The sequence below is a fragment of the Ascaphus truei genome, chromosome 3, assembly GCF_040206685.1.
Source record: "Ascaphus truei isolate aAscTru1 chromosome 3, aAscTru1.hap1, whole genome shotgun sequence".
Lineage (NCBI taxonomy): Eukaryota > Metazoa > Chordata > Amphibia > Anura > Ascaphidae > Ascaphus > Ascaphus truei.
In genome coordinates this window covers 346,533,983-346,553,297 of record NC_134485.1, presented here as the reverse complement: position 1 = coordinate 346,553,297, position 19,315 = coordinate 346,533,983, and the positions used below count along the sequence as shown (strand labels likewise).

The following is a 19,315-nucleotide window of genomic DNA, read 5'->3' as shown; positions in this document are numbered from 1 at the left end:
TAAATCAGAAATAGAAATTCTTGATCTGGGATTAACATTTGCACCCACTAAGAACTTTGACTTGTTCTCTACAATTGTGGACCTTTACAAGTTCACGAGAAAATTATCTTTAAAAAGATTTTTCAGACAAAAAGAATGTCAAACTGATTCAAGGGGACCTTCAAACCTAATAACCTCTGATAACAATCAGTCCACTACAATGCCTATTTTTGACATTAATGCCCATCTGTCATTTAAAGAACAGTGCCATCTACAGGACCTCTCAGAGCTATTCAGGGAACAAGAGACTATCTGTGAGGATTCTTTACAGAACTTTCTAGGAAGAAAAGACTCTGGTCTGAAAAGACAGTCCACGTTTTGTCCCAATTTCCTTAGAGGCCATGCCATAGATACTTTTCAAACATCTGTTCAGAGAGATCTGAAACTCTTATCACAAGGCATATCTACAATGGGTACTATTAGACAAACCACTGCCAATCTTACCCCTGCTCAGCGTGATGCATTAAGAAATATACAAAGTAACAACACCATCATTATCAAAAAAGCTGACAAAGGAGGAGCGGTAGTGGTAGTCGACTATGACTATTACATTAAAGAAGCCTTACGCCAGCTAAGCGATGCGGATTCATATGTTTTATTAAAATCTGACCCCACACTTGCCTTCGGACGTGAGCTTGATGAACTTTTGGATTTAGGAAGAATACTTCAGGTTTTGTCAACCACTGAGTTCGAATTCCTGAGGTGTAAATGTCCCGTTATCCCAATTTTTCATCATCTACCTAAAATTCATAAGTCTCTCTTGGCTCCACCGGGGAGACCCATTGTGTCTAGCATGGGCTCTCTAGGTGAGAACCTTTAAATATATGTCGATCACTATTTACAGCCATTGGTCTCTGCCCTCCCCTCGCATCTTCTTGATACATCTCATGTACTCTCCATATTTTCAGATTTCACCTGGGCACCTCAATACTTATGGGTCACACTAGATGTGACCTCACTTTATACCAGCATTGCACACACACATGGCCTTATTTCTGCACGTTTCTTTCTGGAAACCCAATCAGATTTATCACCAGCACATATCACTTTTTTATTAAATAGTATTTCTTTTCTTTTGACACACAACTATTTCATGTTTGCAGGGAATTTTTATCTCCAAACGCGTGGCACAGCAATGGGAACATGCTTTGCCCCATCATATGCCAACCTTTTTATGGGTTGGTGGGAACAGTGCCACGTGTTTGGAGATGGGAACCCCTTCAGACATCTTATAGTCACGTATCACCGTTATATTGATGATTTGATTTTAGTATGGAAAGGCACTATCACTCAATTGCATGCCTTTATTTCACACCTTAATAAAAATCCCTTCAATCTTTCATTCACTGCCCAGCACCATCACCATCACATCTCTTACCTCGATCTCTGTCTTTATGTTGATCTTAATATGAGAGTACATACTGATATCTACAGAAAGCCCAATGCTCGTAACACCATATTACATGCCAAAAGCTCTCATGATAAGAATCTTTTCAGAGGCATACCTCGGGGCCAATTCCTACGCCTTCGTAGGAACTGTTCGAGCATTGAGGACTTTGAAATTAGATCACTTGAGATGATTGAGAGATTCGAGGCGAGGGGTTATGATCCGGCTATTCTCCAGGAGGCCTATCTTAGTGCAAAGATGGAGCCAAGAGAGAACCTTATAGTTAAACGGGGAGCAGTCTCCTCTACTAAACTCAAAAAGAATACATCTCTTACTAAAACTAATGACAATCTCCCACCCTTCTTCATTACCAGGTTTAGCAACCAATCATATGACATCAAAAAAATCATTAAGAAATACTGGCCCATACTAGGTACTGACCCTCTTCTTAAAGACATGGTGACCCATGATCCTCGTGTGGTCTTTCAAAGATCTCAAACAATGGCCAATTTGATTTCTCCTAGTGTGCCTAGATTAATTTCTAAACCCAAGGAATTATTTCCAAACTTGGTTGGTTGCTACCCCTGCCACCATTGTAAGATATGTAAATATCTTTTGAAGACTAAAACATTTTCAGGGTCTGATAACACGAGAGTGTTCAAGATTTTGTCATGTATCACTTGTAATACTGACCATGTGATCTATATGCTCATGTGTGGTTGCAATAAACGGTATGTGGGATTAACCACGCGACCGCTAAAGCAACGCATACTTGAGCATATGAGATTAATTCTCAGGAGAGACAAACTGCACCCGGTCTCTAATCACTTTGACATATGTCAAAAGGGAAGTCTGTTGAACTTTAGATGTGTTGCACTTGAGTCTGTTAAAATGCATTACAGAGGTGGTGATAGAGCCAATTTGCTTCACAGACGTGAGGCATTTTGGATATTTACACTCAACACCTTAGCACCCAATGGGTTAAATATCGACTGGGACCTGAAGAGTTTCCTTTAAGGATATACTATAGTACTATACTTAATTGGCACATATAATGTGCTTCAAAAGGTATTACTTTATTAATGTATCATCTTTATCCCACCATATATATCCCCCCTCTAGTCGTGCATGTGAGCAGACTCCAGTATCACTCTGTATTCTTTATCGGTTGCCAGGGTGACTTACTACTATTTTTTGAAATTCCTTTATGATGTTTTAACATATTAGAGACTCAGATGGTTCAACACTATTATACGTCCACTTACCTATTTATTGCAATATTATTTCTATTGCAATTCCATGCGAAGCTTTGTATGCTAAAATTTATTTGTATACCAGTGAGTTAATTTTCTACCTATCTAATTGGATAGGCTATAATCATTGGTTAGTCAATCATTACATATGAGGCATGACATGATTTGGTAATATTTTATTGGGACATAACATCAGGAATCATCTTTGTCCAAGATGTATCTCATTCATTCATTTGTTTATTTTCACTTATTCATCATTACCCTTCTTTTTTCATTTGTATATAGTATATACATTTATTCTGTTTTCCCTTATTCTGTTTTTTCTCATCCTGCTTCTCTTCTGTTCTGTCTTGTTTCTTTACTATCTGCAAAACAAAATCAAGTGTTTATTTACATCAGCTGTTTTGCATGACGGGGAGTATGTTAAATACCCAGGACCTCCCCTTACCCAGTACTCCTTGAGAAAGCGCCATAGTGGGCGTGAAACGCGTGGGAGAGTTTGTCACTGTCTATTTTTTGTTTTTATGTAGCCCAATAAATTAGTTTTAACCCCTTTTTGCTGGTGAGTTCTTACCTTATTCTCTCTGGAGCGGATGGACCACGAATCCTTTACCTTCTCAGTCAGTGATGGGTACAGTCCATGAGCCCGCCCCTTCCTGAAGCTAACCAGTGGGTGTTGCAAAGTTAGAGCAGTCTTGCGCTGCCTTCCAAGGTGAGAGCATGGGCTGTCAGCCTCTCCCATTGCGAGGATGAGCTGGCCCACCCTAGCCCGAAAGGCCTGGGGACCACCAAGAGTCGAGGCCCCATACTATCGGGCCAAGCACCATCCTGAAGTCCTGAGACGTTGGACTTCAACAACTATGCTGTGTGAAGAGCTGATGCAGCATGTCCAAAAAATCTACTTGTTCACTATACCTCTGCCTGGGTGTCAGTTACTGGGCAGGAGGGGTAGGGAGTGCTGTGGTGGGAGCTGACATCCTACATTCCAGGAGCCCATCACAAATGGAGGTGCTGAACCAATGAGCAAGAACCCAGGGATCACCAAAAGCCTGTCCTGTTGCCCCTTACCATTGTGGCTTCTCGGGGCGTGGGGGGGGGGGGGGGGGGGGTTGCTACCTATGATTAGTGCACATAAGCAGTAATTTACATTGCCACATATTGGCTACATTGGTGCAGTTTTGCATCAGACTTAACATTTTTCCTAATAAATACAAGCATTAGGGGAAAGAAAAAAGTCATAGAAACAAATCCTGAAAAGGCTTTATGAAATGTTAGATCAACAAAACTGTGATATTTTGTACGTCTACTATCACTGGTTGCAATTTAAAACATTATATAACTTTTTTATTAACTTTATTTTATATAGCGCTTTTCTCCCACTGAGCCACATCTTCCTAAAAAAAAAAATATGTATATATATATATATATATATATATATATATATATTTAATATATCCTTTGCCAAAAATACCCCTTCTTTCTCCCTCTCTGATGTCCATTTGTATATATGCCCTAGCTTTAATTTGTCTGTTTGTGCTCTACCTACTATTGTGCTTACAACAGTGGTGCTGACCATTCCACTGTCTGCCTGAATGATCCCCCAGATTGGGAGAGTGTACTAGCTGTGCTATTAGCACTTCTTCAATATGCACACTGTCTGCAGTTCTATTTCTATATGTGTCAAACTTCTAAGGACCGATGTATGTTCACTGCGCATGCGCAGGGAGTGACGCGGTGCTGGTTTGGTCTCTTGACTGCACGGGGCCCCTTGGTGATTAAGCGCGCGTGCGCAGTGGAGTGTACTTTGGGAAATGCCTGCCTGGTTATGATCCGGCATGGGGCGCCTCGGTTATTGGTGGGACAGCACTTGATGACGTCACGAACATGCGCACTGGCATCCTTGAGGCGCGATTTGCCCTCAGTCTAAATTCCCAGAGAAGGAGTTGTCAAATCGCTTGTAAATCATTATATAGATCTGCTACAGCAGTGAGTGAGACAGCCACGCAATGGGTAACTCCTTATGACGTCATACGCATGCGCACGACGCACCAGGAAGGTATATTTGCCAGCATTGCCCTCTTCTGAGGGAGAGGGCGTTCTCATGATATAGTCTTATCATTGGTCCTTCCACTGTGACACCCATAGACTTACACAGTAAGCGTATTATGCACACACCTGTTTATTCTCTGTACATCAGGTTACTGACTGATTTCACCAGGTGATTACACTCATTGGCCCAATTAGATATCCTTTTTAAGCATGCATGTCACCCTGCCTACATCACCACTCCCTGTAGAAGGCTCTTGGCCGAAACGCGTAGGAGCAGGTGTAGTAGGCAGGACCCCCTGGTCTGTCCCCCCTAGGGACACGTAATTATGCTCTGAGCGTTTGCTCCTTGTCTCCTCCATGATTTTTGAGTGTGCCTGACATTAGGTGATGTATGACAATTAGCATATGTGGTCTGAAGGTATGCCCCCCTTTTTTTGGCTTTATATTGTGTGTCTTTATCATACATTCTCACACTGTGTTACTTAAGATATGTCCTAGAGATTTATGGGATTAAGAGTGTGTTGTTATTATGTGATTTGACCACCCAGCCATAGCCACCACAGCTTGGCTTGTTGCCTGTATTACTTTGTCTACCTTGTCAGGTGCATTAGAGTGTTATTCTTGTCAATTTTGACATTGGTTTTGTTCCCATTGGGATTCAATTTCTGGAGGATTTATGTCAAGTTTGGTTACGTACAGGGGATCCATGCCTCATTTTAAATATTCTATGCTTTTTTAACCTCTGTTCTGTGACAACTATCAAATAAAGATTATGTGAATTTGTACTTTACAGGCATACTAGAGTGCTTTTGTTTGGGGCTTTCTCTTTCTCTTATCGTATTTACCTGCCCATACAGCACCACCGACTTATCACTGTATATTGATGTAGATCTAAAGTCGGTATTTAGTCACATTTATTTATCTTGTGGATGCGGGGTCCTTCTTTTCTCCCACAAAATATATACCGTATATATATATATTTAATATGCACATAGAGATTTGACGTAAATACATCTTGCTGTGAGCGGAAAACATGAACACTCTCCCTGCAAAACCAAACAGCAGAGGATTCAGATGAAGGATGCAGCAATGTATGAAACTCCAGCCGTGAAAGCGTTTATGGAAAAGAATGGGTCATCATTAGGGCACAGTGACACCAGAATAAAAAATAAAGGTGTTGTGAACGGTATGTTGTGGTTTCAGACTCCTCCGTGGAATCAACAGCAGCTAAATGTCACCCAGCAAAGCATTTATTTTCAGACCATTAAATGTAGGATATTTTTAGAGTTCTCCCCCTACCTCCTCCCTCCTTTCCATCACACCTTTGTTAGCCCTGTGCTTCTTCCAATTTACTTTGTCTATTACAGCCTTCGCAAACCATTGTGGGGGGTGAGCTGGACTGCGCGGGAGTCGGGTTATCGTCTCTGAATGGCACACTGAGGAGCCATGAACCCCTCCACTTCCTGGACAGTGAAGCTCCATTAATCCTGCCATTAATCCATCATAGGCTTTCATCTACAGGAACAGTGTACATCTCCTTTCTGAGCAAGGCCATTAATACTTTCTCAGGCAGAAAGAATATGGAGTCCAGAGACCATTGCTCTGTTGTCCTGAAACATCAGCACTTTGCTGTTCTGTGGAACAGGAATGCTCAGAGAATGACCTTCTTGATAATCTGGCGGAATGTTACTCGTTTAACATCTTACACCAAGAACCACAGAACAGCGAAGACTTCAAAGGCACCTTCCCACTAAATCAGTTAAAAATGGTCTTTTTCTTTTCAAATCTCTTTTTTCAATTTGATCACATTCTGCATTGTGTAGATTTGGAGTTGTTTTCTGCAGTATTATTTTAGAAATAATTTGTCCGTTTTCAAGCCTTCCTTTATGACTTGTAAATGGTGTTAACCTTTTCATTTAATACTGACCAGCCTTAAATCTCACCCCACAAATCAAGTATCCCAATAGCCTGCACTCATGGCTATTGTCCCACACTCAGTCACTTCTACCACCCATTGTGACCACGCACTGCCATCTACAGAACTTACTCCCTCACCTACTGTCTCTGTAAGTTTCCCATTAAACCTTTTAGATTGTAAGCTCTTTGGGGCAGGGATTTCCTTTCCTATTGTCTGATTTTGCTGCACTTATTGTATAACTATAATTCCCTGTACTGTATTCTTTGTGAAGCGCTGAGTACACTTTTGGCGCTATATAAATAAAGACATACATGACACTAATCCCTGATCGCTGCATCTCTCAGCCTGATGGAGCATTGTCTCTTTGCTCACCCCTAACTAGCCCACTTTAAAGGCAATATATGTAAAATGTGCTCTGTGTCATTTGATGTTGTGCTTAGCATTTTGGGTTTCAATTTGAAAAAAGCCAATAAACACCCTAAATTATGAACCACATGTTAAACACATTTAATACGGTTTTACATGGCTTAGTATTTCACTTACTGCTACTTAAAGAATGGTCCCCTACAAAACATATGGGTACTTTTAGCAAATCAGATGAGGACAACCCTGGCTGGCGCCCCAAAATATCAGCATTTTGTTGTTTTCCGTTCAAAATAAATGATTTCCTAAGTTACTGTGCTTTAGAATATATTCTCTTTGGAAGTTTAATATAGTCCGGTAAATTTGACTGCATATTTAGGGCCATATTTACTAATCAATGTCATACTACAATATACCATCCAGGTATGCATCTCATTCCCTTAAATAGGCTGTCAAACTAGTAACCACCTTCTTGCAGGAGCCCAACACAGCACCACACCACTAACCAGTCGCAAGCTAGACAAACCAATAGACAGAGAATAACTCACCTGCCAGAGAAGCAATGGAGCATCACTTATCCTCTGACAAACCAACTGGGATTCACTCACCTTGACTACCAAGGACAATCTTATGCTTTGGAATACTGACAACACCAGTCCCTATAAACTTGTTTGAAATAAAAATGCTCAACCTTAAAGAAACCCATGTGCAATGGTTAGAAGGGCGTCGATTTTTGTTTAATAATCTGAAGAAAAATCCACAAATCCCTATTGCTATAATCACAATGGGAACCCTTCAATTGGGTTATCAATCAAGAGCGCGGCCATTTTTAAAATAACTTTTTCAATGAACTTTCTCATGAAAACAGAAAAAAAAATGTCTTTCAGAAGAGAAGGGAATAAAAGAAAGACAGACTGTGTGTGTATTACATTTCTTAGCAGAGTACGCAATAACTGGTGCTATAAAGCAGGAGCTCAATGTCTGCCTTTTTGTGGACTTGAACATATCGTCTATCTGCCTTGTCAGTGCTATCAGGTAAGAGGAGGTCAGGGGCGTATCATTAACTTGGTGTAACAACTTCCTGGGGATTGAGGATGGGTAAAGTGCTGAGCGGGCAGTATTCGGCAGTAAGGTAGCGAGGCACTCCGGAGTGCTAAAATCTACAGCTCGTTTGGTGTAAGCAGCTAATTAAAACGGCAAATCTCAGGTCTGAGGGTCCCCTCAGGATAAACCTTAACCAATACTGGTGCCCCTGCTCCTCTCCCTGCCTCAGTAATGCCAGAGATGCAGTTTGGTTCAGAAAGCAACAATATAGCACCAATGCACAGCCTGACCCCTAATGTGACATTACAGGTGCAGTAACAACAACTAACAATGTATGCAATAAAATAAAAGCACTCAGCCCCTTCTGTGCAACTTTTGACTTTATTAGTATTATTATATTTTATTTGTGTAGCGACACCATATTCCGCAGCATAGTACAATTTATTTATAAAAAATATTTTACCAGGAAGTAATACATTGAGAGTTACCTCTCGTTTTCAAGTATGTCCTGGGCACAGAGTTATAAAAAAAATACATGACTACATTAAAAGAACTGGGTTATACGGTCAATTCACAGACATTTCATGGACAGATAAGAGTTGGAAAATTGGGTACAGGGGATAAATGACGTGTGAGTTTCAGATTGAAATAGAGCAGCTTTAACATCACCAAACATCAGCAAACGGCAGCAAACGGCTCACACCCTTAGCTGCGCCAAAGGCTGTCCACCTTTGGGGCAACGCAGATGTACACTGGGGTGGTTGAGATTCAATGCAGCTGTGAACACAAAGTTCTTTGTGTCCTCTTGGCTCATTCATATTCCAGTGGGTGGGGTTGACGTTCCACAAAGTACAAGCAAATGTTAACCCTTAGCACGCTGGTCCTGTGCAGAGGGGAGCCCCATCTGACTGTCTGCCTTTGGGCAATGCAGGTGTACAATGTGTGAGGGAGGACAATAATCTTGTATGACAAAAAGAGTACATATAAGTAAAGACAAACTGACACAATAGAAAGAAGCCCCCTGCTCCCAGGAGCTTACAATCTAGAGATGAGAAATGAGCTAGTGTAGGTATAGTTCAGGCTGAGAGTGAGCAGAGGAGATGTGAAGGGAAAGCATTGAGAGTGCACATTGTAGACAGGGATTAGATATTTGCAGTTAGAGCACTGTGATGTTTTACAGATTGGATGAAGTTTAGGGGACCAGAATGGGTATAGTAGAGACACATTTAAGTTTTAATCTTAGTTATAATTGCAGATATCCAGCATTGGTTTTACAAGCCTTTACCTGGTAAGCCACCACTGGGCTTTGGGTATGTCGCTTCACCCTTACTTAACACCCTAACTGAAAAACTGACTCAAAGAATTGGAGCAAGCAGACCACAGCTTTACATATCATATTAATAAATAACAGATTAATGGTAAACCAAATCGACTTGCTGGGTCCTACCACCAGAACACCCAGTTATTAAGTCACATGGGTATTCTGCAAAGATAATAGCTATATGTCATCTGGCAGTGAGGTGCCTGCCATCCTTCTATTGACTCTAGAATCAGAACCAGCTACTTAATTAGCCCCAGTAACTGCCCACAACCAGCAAGCCATGATGCCTAGGGTGACCAGATTTTGAAAATGAAAAACCGGGACATTTTTTTTTAATTGTAGTACACTTATACTTTACTACCATTAGTCCTTGTTACCTGTGTGTGTGTGTGTGTGTGTACCTCACTAATCGAAGAAAAAAAACCCAGATGTGAATGATTCTGAAACCATTAACCAGTGTCAGGATGCCCCCGCTTCACAATTTCTAAAGCAGCAATCCCACCTGGGATCTTACCTGATCCGCAGTCCCTCAAGGTACTATACTGGAGGGGAGGTGTTCCCTACCTGTTTTCCGATGTCTCCCGCGTGAAACTTGAGTCAGATCTGGAAGAAAGCAGGATAGGTTACTTCGGTGTAGGTATAGGGCAGTTAAGATAAGACATAGAGGGGGAGCGAGAGAGAGAGAGACAGGGGGAGAGGGAGAGACAGGGGGAGTGGGAGAGACAGGGGGAGTGGGGGAGACAGGGGGAGAGAGAGAGACAGGGGGAGAGAGAGAGACGGTTAGGGAGAGAGACGGGGAGGGAGAGAGAGACGGGGAGGGAGAGAGATGGGTAGGGAGGGAGAGAGAGAGACGGGGAGGGAGGGAGAGAGAGAGACGGGGAGGGAGGGAGAGAGAGAGAGACGGGGAGGAAGGGAGAGAGAGAGAGACGGGGAGGAAGGGAGAGAGAGAGACGGGAGGGAGGGGGAGAGACGGGAAGGGAGGGAGAGAGACGGCGAGGGTGAGAGAGAGAGAGACGGGGAGGATGAGAGAGAGATGGGGAGGGAGAGAGAGAGAGACGGGGAAGGAGAGAGAGAGAGAGACAGGGAGGGAGAGAGACGGGGAGGGAGAGAGAGAGAGAGACGGGGAGGGAGAGAGAGAGAGAGACGGGGTGGGAGAGAGAGAGACGGAGGGAGAGAGAGAGAGAGAGACGGGGAGGGAGAGAGAGAGACGGGGAGGGAGAGAGAGAGAGAGAGAGAGACGGGGAGGGAGAGAGAGAGAGAGAGAGAGACGGGGAGGGAGAGAGAGAGACGGGGACAGAGAGAGAGAGACGGGGACAGAGAGAGAGAGGGAGAGACGGGGACAGAGAGAGAGAGGGAGATGGGGACAGAGAGAGAGAGGGAGACAGGGACAGAGAGAGAGAGGGAGACAGGGACAGAGAGAGAGAGGGAGACAGGGACAGAGAGAGAGAGGGAGACAGGGACAGAGAGAGAGAGGGAGACAGGGACAGAGATAGAGAGGGAGACAGGCACAGAGATAGAGAGGGAGACAGGGACAGAGAGAGAGAGGGAGACAGAGAGAGAGAGAGGGAGACAGGGACAGGGAGAGAGGGAGACACACACACACACACACACACACTGGTACACACACACACACACTGGTACACACACACACTGGTACACACACACACACACACACTGGTACACACACACACACTGGTACACACACACACACTGGTACACACACACACACACTGGTGCACACACACTGGTACACACACACTGGTACACACACACTGGTACACACACACACACACACACACACACACACACACACACACACACACACACACACACACACACACACACACACACACACACACACAGTGGAGTACAGACAGAGGTAGCCACGAGCAGGCGGCTCCCCGCCTCCCCCTGCACCCACGCTCATCTCCCGCACCAAGGGGGGGGGGTGGATGGGAGCGCCGGGCCCGGGACGCAAAGGTACAAACTGCCGCCCACCCCCCTCCTCCCCTCCCCCCCTCCCCCGGCGGGCAGCCACGGGATCCCTGGTAAGAATGGGGGGACACCGCGCTGCCACCACCGCCCACCCCCGCGCCAAGGGGACCGGAGTGCCGGGACAGGAGGCAAAGGAAGAAAAACCCACCTCCTATCACCCCGGGCGGGCAGAGGGGGGGAGACACCGCGCAAAGGAGCCAGGAGCGGCAGACACACACCACGTGTGCTCTGCCGCAGGAAGCAGAAGTCCCGCCCCCAGGCACCCTGGCCCTGCCCTCAGGCACCCTGGTCCTGCCCCCTGCCCCCCCCTCCAGGCACCCTTTTCCATTCCTACATGCCGGGCCTTGGAGAACGATAGGCGGGGCTTAATGCCGGGACGCAGGGGATTGGCCAAGGTAGCAAATGCCGGGGGGGCGGGACTTTGTTCAATGCCGGGCCGCATCCTCCAATCAGCAAGGCCCAGCATGTTTCTACAGGAGAAGCCCAACCCCTGGCATTTAAAAAAATACTCACCGCCGGGCTGCTGCAGTCTCCTCCTCTGCGCCGCCGCTCACTCGCGCACTGCAGCTAATTACTCGCGCACCGCCGCGGACATTAAAAAAAACGGGAACACCCGGGGGAAAACCGGGACATTTCCGGGACACACAGGAAACCGGGACAGCAACCGAAAAACCGGGACTGTCCCGGCAAAAGGGGGACGGGTGGTCACCCTAATGATGCCTGCTCCAAAGTTGTGACCGTAGAAACCCCATGCAATAAACATTTTACATAAATGATAAAGGGAAGGTGGACCCTACCCCTTTTCCAATTGCATGAGGCTACTCCCTGTAGTCCTGCAGCCCAAAATCCCGCTGAAGCCCCATCCCTAGCCAACCTCATTACCGGGTAGAGCAATTAACTCCTTGGCTCCTGCCCCTTCTAAAAGCCCGATACAGCAGCAGATGAAAAAAACAAAGCACTACTTACTGGAACAATAGTAAAAAGACAGAGTGCGTATTCCATAAAAAATAATTATTTATTGGTCATGAAGACAAACAAAGTGATGGTGTCGCCCCACCAACGTGTTTCACGCCGTAGCGCTTTCTCAAGGTACCTTTTTATGGAATAAGCACTGTAGGAGGACATGTGCAGAGGTACACAATGGAGACTGTTGTAAGGTGAAATCCTAACAAGGCCTTATTGTGCCTGTCACTTCAAACACAGCAAAAATCAACATAAGTGAAAAGTGAGCCAAACAAAGAAAACCTATCTCTGCTTTGGAGACTATCTACACATATAGCTCAGCCCTCTCTGACTGGGTTGGTTAGCTAAGCTCTTTACCAGCCCCAAATATATAGCATGAATTAAGCAGATATAGAAAGTCTCATAAATGAAAGTCTTATCCATTTCTTGTGGTTTGGAGGGAAAATCTTCTCTGTCCCTGGTTCAGCTCCCTTTTCCTCAGGGTGTGTCAGCATTCAGGTTTAGAAGTTTCCCCTGTGTCTTGAAAGCAGCTCTGCTGTTTCTCCTGGCAGGGCTCAAGACAAGTGTCCCTTCCTTGGTTCAGCCCAGTTGTGGACTAAGGAATCTATGTCCTGTCTCCAAAGTTCAGCTCAGGTGTGAGCAAAGGAGTCTCACTTCCTGTCTCAAAAGACAGGCTTTTCTAAGCAATCAGGCAGGTGGTGTTAGTTAATTGCCTACCAGCAGTTAACCACCACACTGCTGGATTAGAGGCACATTTGTGAACAGGGATAAGTCCCCTGTTACATATCTCCCCTGTTTGTGGGAAGCTCGGGCTTACCACGGCCAAAGCCCATCCTTCCACTCTCATTCGAGATCTTTCTGTAACTTGAATGAGAGTGGATGGAGGAAGAGAACCCTCTGTCCCGCGGGGATTGGAGCCCTTTCTCCAGTTTATTTTTGTCTCCTCCCGAAGGTGCTTGAGATCAGTAAAGTCTTTGTACAGAGTGCGCGGTCATGAGATTTCCTTTGCGTCGGGCACTCCTCTTTTTGTAGACAAACTATATGGCAACAGTTGTAGAGCAGTTAGGACTAGCCCGTAGAGTTTTCCGCCTTTGAAGCGGTCTTTCTGCACCTCCTCCACACAACGGAGTTGCCAGTTCAGCTTCTTTGGGACTGAGTTGCACCTCCACCGCCCTTTCCAGAGAACGTCCTATCTTTTCAGCTTCCTCAGCTAAGGATTCTTCTGGCTTTTATTCTGCACTCCTACCTCTGTTTGTTGCCTGTTGGGCAGCTGTAGGTTTGGCTAGTTCTTTCTTAGGTGGCTCAAACTTCGTAATCTTGTTTTGAAGGTGCGTGGAGTCCCCAACTCTCACTGTACACTTGTCCTCATGGGCATTAGTTACTGTGGGATACTGATGCTTGGGCAGAGCCAATACCTTTTTTCGTATTGGAGGAATCTGTAAGTTACTGGTCTGCAGAGTCTCAACCTGTTTGAGTGCGTCTTGCAAGTCTCTTCTCAGGGAATTTATCTGCGTACTTTGCTTTCTCTGAGCTTGCTTCCACATTTGTATTGCATTGTGAAGCACTATGAACTTCTTTGCTTGGGCCACAGTTACTTGTTTTAGTTTCTGGACCTTCTTATGCTCCCTTTTGTGCCGGGTCACCTGGGTTCTAAGCTTGGCCTCAAGTGATGCTTTGGTGACGCTCAGGGTAGCCTTCAGTTTCTCATGCTGCTTTGCGGGGACATACTGGGTAATCAGACGTTCCTGCAGCACTTGAATTTCTTTAACAGCCTGCAGCTTTTCTTCCTGCAGCGTTTGCTGCTTCTCCTCAGCATACTGGAGGTGTGTACGCAAACCTTGCAATTGGTTCTGCAGTCGGTGCTCTGCTTCAAACTTTTCCTTGACTTCGTCTGTCAACTGAAAATTTTCTTCTTTCAGTTTTATGTTTTCTCTTTGTAATCTTGAATTTTCTCCTTTTTCAGTCTCTGTATTATTCAGGGCCTCTTTGCAGTCCTCCTTCCATTTGCGCACATCTGCTTTGAGAATGACAATCTCCTGGCATGAGACTTCCTCCTCTAGGTTGAGGGTCTGAAGCTCCTTCTGAGAGACTTTGAGATCTGTATCAAGATTGACAACAGTTTCTTTAGCAATGTCCAGCTCCTCAGTGAGACTGTGTAGTTCCTTTCTGGAAACTTCCAGGTCTGTGCGGCAGCTGTTGGTCTCATGATGTGACGCATCCAGTGCTCTGCAGAGTGTCTGAACCTCTTTCTGAGATACGTCCACCTCTATCCGGACACTGTTTACCTCCTGTTGTGAGGCATTCAGCTCTATGCGAAGAGTGTGAACCTTTTGCTGGAAGACTGTCATTTGCTTCAGTGCCTCCTCATACTTCCGCTTTAGCGTAGCCACCATTTTATCAGATTGGCTCTGCTTTTCATCCATGGCGGAAATAGTAGCCTTTGCAGTATCTAGCTCAGTCTTGAGATCGTCCAATTCTGTCCTGGCTAAAGAGTAAATTGTGAGCACATCTTTTTGTAGCCTCACGTTATTTTTCTGTAGCTCTGTGTAACCATCTTCCTTTTGTTTCAATTGTTCACGGAGCATATCACAGTCATGCCTGGCCTTTTTCAGGGCATCTTCATGGCTGGTCAAGGGATCGTCACTCACTGGTTCTGGCTCCACTTCCCTGGGATGGTTGGTTGAGGGTTCCTCACTGTTGGCACCGGACAGACACTTCTTTGGGGTACACGACTTCTGCCTTGGACCCTTTGGATATTTGGTTAACCGCGGGACGAATTCTCCATTTTCTCTAGGCTGCAGGGCAACTCGGTCCCCCTTTTCCTCCACAGGATCTGCGGACGTGTCTGTTCCTTCCACGGTAAGTGAAGAACCGCTTTTCTTTTTCTGTTTTTTTGTTTTGGATGACTCCGTCCCATCCGGAATACTGGGGTCTCCTTCTTTATTTGATACTTTAGCAGCTTCATTATATACGCCAGGCTTTTCTTGCAGTTGCTTTAGCTGACAGAAATATTGGGTGATCTGCTGCTCCCGCTCTTTCTCTTGTCGACCATATTCGTCATCATAGAGGGCGGTCTTTTCTGTTCGTGCCGAGTTCAGGCACCCCCACCATTCTTGGGGTGTTTTGTGGATGTGACTCGGTTTGGGTTCCCCGTAAGAGATGTCTTCCTCTTTAATTGACTGGAAGGGCCACTCTTCCGTGGGGTAGGTTTCATTACAGGAATGCTGCATCTTGTCCTCCATTTTTAGGCTATCAGGTGTAATTTTCTTCCTGACCTCAGGAGGCGCTATTGCAGCTGTTGCCACTGTATTTGCTAGAACCCCCAATTGTGGTAGTCCTACAGGTGGGCATATTTTGCTTGTAGAGGTCGTAGCTCTCACAGGCATCTCTGTAGACTTTTCTTTCTTGGGTAAGTTTTACAATATCAGCAGTACTGTGCATGCATTTTCTCTTATCAGGTATACAAGATGTGCAGTTGCTAGGTAAAAACGTCTATTTGCTTTACACCATTTACTTGCTAGGTATAATCTCTCATTAGGTATGCTGAATGTGTGGTTGCTAGGTAAAAACTTCTGTTTGCTTTACACCATTTACTTGCTAGGTGCAATCCCTCCGCTTCAGCAACAGAATTTGGTTTTCTGCTTGAGTTCAGTAATTTTCAGTCTCATCTTTGGGTATTATGGCATTCACACTTCACACTTTGGGTGTCTGTTTTGCTCCCAAGATATATAGGCAGACTTTTTTTTTTACTTCAGAAAAAAAATCATTCTTTGCAGTGGACTATTTCTTTCATTCCCGGCAGGGTGACTCAACACTCAGCAATTGGCTTTGGAATACCTTTTACACAGTTCAGCAATCATTTTTTCCCCGGTAGGGCAATTTTACACTCGGCATTTGTATGCTAAAAATTCCCCTGCTTCAGCACAGTCTTGTATCAATTTTCACACTTTTCTGCATATACGCCATTCACAGCTGGTAGTCCTATGCGGTGTGGTAACCTTTATTTGCAAAATCAGTACCGCTCGTGGGTCACCATCTGTATTCGCTGCTTCAGCTAAACTTTTGAAAACAACAAACACCTATCCCTTTTTAAGGGCTGACTCACTTCTTGAACCCTGACTATGGCTGGAAGGCAAAACCCCTATTTCAATGACCATATTACACTTTGTGATAGGTAAATAAGGTTTAGCGGCTTCAGCAATCTCTCTCCTCTTGGGATTGGAGAAAAGAGTCCATCTGTGGTTTTGTAGGTTTCAGTGCAGTGTAAGTTTCCTGCCTGGGTGTGTATCCCTTTAATTCTGATCTCTGCTGCAGGTGAATCTTTGTTTTTGTTGCTCAGGTTTGTTTGCAAGACTGTATGCAGGCAAAAGCACAAAAAGAAATTCCACAGGCAATCTTCAGCCCTTTAAACTTCAAAGGCCCCATTCATCCCAAATTTCTGACACCATATGTAGGAGGACATGTGCAGAGGTACACAATGGAGACTGTTGTAAGGTGAAATCATAACAAGGCTTTATTGTGCCTGTCGCTTCAAACACAGCAAAAATCAACATAAGTGAAATAGTGAGCCAAACAAAGAAAACCTATCTCTGCTTTGGAGACTATCTACACATATAGCTCAGCCCTCTCTGACTGGGTTGGTTAGCTAGGCTCTTTACCAGCCCCAAATATATAGCATGAAATAAGAAGATATAGAAAGTCTCATAATTGAAAGTCTTATCTGTTTCTTGTGGTTTAGAGGGAACATCTTCTCTGTCCCTGGTTCAGCTCCCTTTTCCTCAGGGTGTGTCAGCATTCAGGTTTAGAAGTTTCCCCTGTGTCTTGAAAGCAGCTCTGCTGTTTCTCCTGGCAGGGCTCAAGACAAGTGTCCCTTCCTTGGTTCAGCCCAGTTGTGGACTAAGGAATCTCTGCCCTGTCTCCAAAGTTCAGCTCAGGTGTGAGCAAAGGAGTCTCACTTCCTGTCTCAAAAGACAGGCTTTTCTAAGCAATCAGGCAGGTGGTATTAGTTAATTGCCTACCAGCAGTTAACCACCACACTGCTGGATTAGAGGCACATTTGTGAACAGGGATAAGTCCCCTGTTACACGCACTCTCAGTCTTTTTACTATTGTTCCAGGAGTAGTGCTTCATTTTTTCATCTGCTGCTGTTTCTGCCTTTACAACGCTAGCACACCCAGGACCCTCGGACATTTGGAGCCATGTCAGGATGCTGCACTACTCATGTGAGTCCGTTTTATGACGTAATATCCTTATCAAGTCAATTACTGAAGGTATGGTGGACTTTATCTACACACTGCCATTTGTGGACTAACGTTTGTTTATTACCTTTCCATCTGTGTATTGTGAGATTCCCAGGCAAGTGTGTTTTACCACCTACCCAACATTTAATCTACACCATTTCAAACTAAGGGTCCTTCATGCTGGAACTTTTTTCATGTAATCATTGTGTCTGTACACCAGCCCTTAGCACCACACCATTTTGTCAACCTTCAAAAAGCCTGTCTGGCCACAGGTCATAAAGACTGCTTCCGAGTGGCTTGCTTCATCCTTACTTGACCATACCTAACACCCAAACTAAATAAACTGAAATAATGTATTGCTCAACCTGTGCATTAACTCCACTGCCTTAAAGGGAACTATGTGGTCAACCCTTGAGTTTGCATTCAAATTATCTGGGGCTGTGTAAGAGACCTGTGCAGAGGTATTACTGTACCAGCTTGACAGATTTGGGAAAATTAAATCATGGCTTTTATTCAGCCCGTTACTTTAAACAATACAGTTTAAGGAAACACAAAAATAAATAAACAGCCTATCTCTTTGCAAGGTCTAACTCCTTTTCCCAGTCCCTCTCTGTAGGGCTGGGAGGATAAGCCTCCTTCCAACCTATGACCCCAAAGTCCAAAGAGGTACCTGTAAGCAGGGGGTCCTTTATGCCAGTCTCTAGGTCTGGGTTAGTGTCCATTGGGGTGCCACACTCTGGCGGTTTCCAGGGTCCGATGTGTCCTGCAATAGGTCTGGTTCCTGGTGTTTTGCGGGCAGCATAGTCCTTCTGTGCGCAAGACAATGTTTTCTCTGTGTCTCTTTCTGGCAACACAGTTGTCTCTGTGCTCAAGAGATCCCCTGAAGATGAGCCAGGTGAAGACTGGTTAATTGTCTCTTGCTGCAATGAACCAGTTCCCTGCTGGATTCCTCAGACCAATACATGCTTTTTATTGGAGCCCCGATTTAGACAGGGGTTAAGGCCCTGTTACAGGCTGCTTGCTCCTTCTTGCCATCAGAAGGTCCAAAAGCAACTGATCTAAGCACATGCCAATCCCACCCTTCCAACAAATCTCGATCTCCTCACTCCGGAATCCATTGAGGCGTACAGCAGCCGCCTGTGCTGCCTAATAAATTAATGAGTCCCCAAAATCTCCATTTAAAGCAGCAACCTATTTTACAGCATTGAAATCAGGTGGTCCTCCAGAGCTGAGCCACATTATTTGTAGCTCAGGTGACTTACCGGTGTTGTTACAGAATCAGTGTTGAACATTGAAATGGCCATCCAAAAGTAACATGCAACAACTGACATTGCGACTTCCCATTGGCTCGAGATTTGGCAACCATTTCGATTTCCCTGGAGCTAAAAATAATGTAGTTCAGCTGCAGAGTCCTGGTTCCAATGCATACAACAACAAAAAAATATATGATTGATTTGACCTTTAAATCTAAAAACCAAACTGCATAAGTAAAATGTTAAACCTCCACCTGGCCTGATGTAACTGTTACACTTCTTTAGAACCCCAACGCCCGATTCCCTAATTTCGCACTAACTCCAAAATTCAACCTCGCCCCCTCAGTCACAGCACCTATTCTAAACAAATGATTGCTGTACCCCCTTATCATCCAAACCAGTTACTCTCAAACACTTTTTGAAAACGGAAAAACGGATTGCCCCTTTCATGCACCAACAACCGACCAACCATGGCAGGCCTCATCTCAAA

At 44.8% G+C, this 19,315-nt stretch overlaps 1 long non-coding RNA gene across 1 annotated transcript; it reads right to left on the bottom strand.

The window, feature by feature from the left end:
- Positions 1–2,840: 2,840 nt before the first annotated feature.
- LOC142491124 (uncharacterized) lies at positions 2,841–3,301 on the bottom strand. The gene is made up of 2 exons (XR_012800290.1): positions 3,254–3,301; positions 2,841–3,044 (listed from the first exon to the last, which is right to left on the bottom strand). It is a non-coding gene; the product is annotated as an uncharacterized LOC142491124 (long non-coding RNA).
- Positions 3,302–19,315: the final 16,014 nt, after the last annotated feature.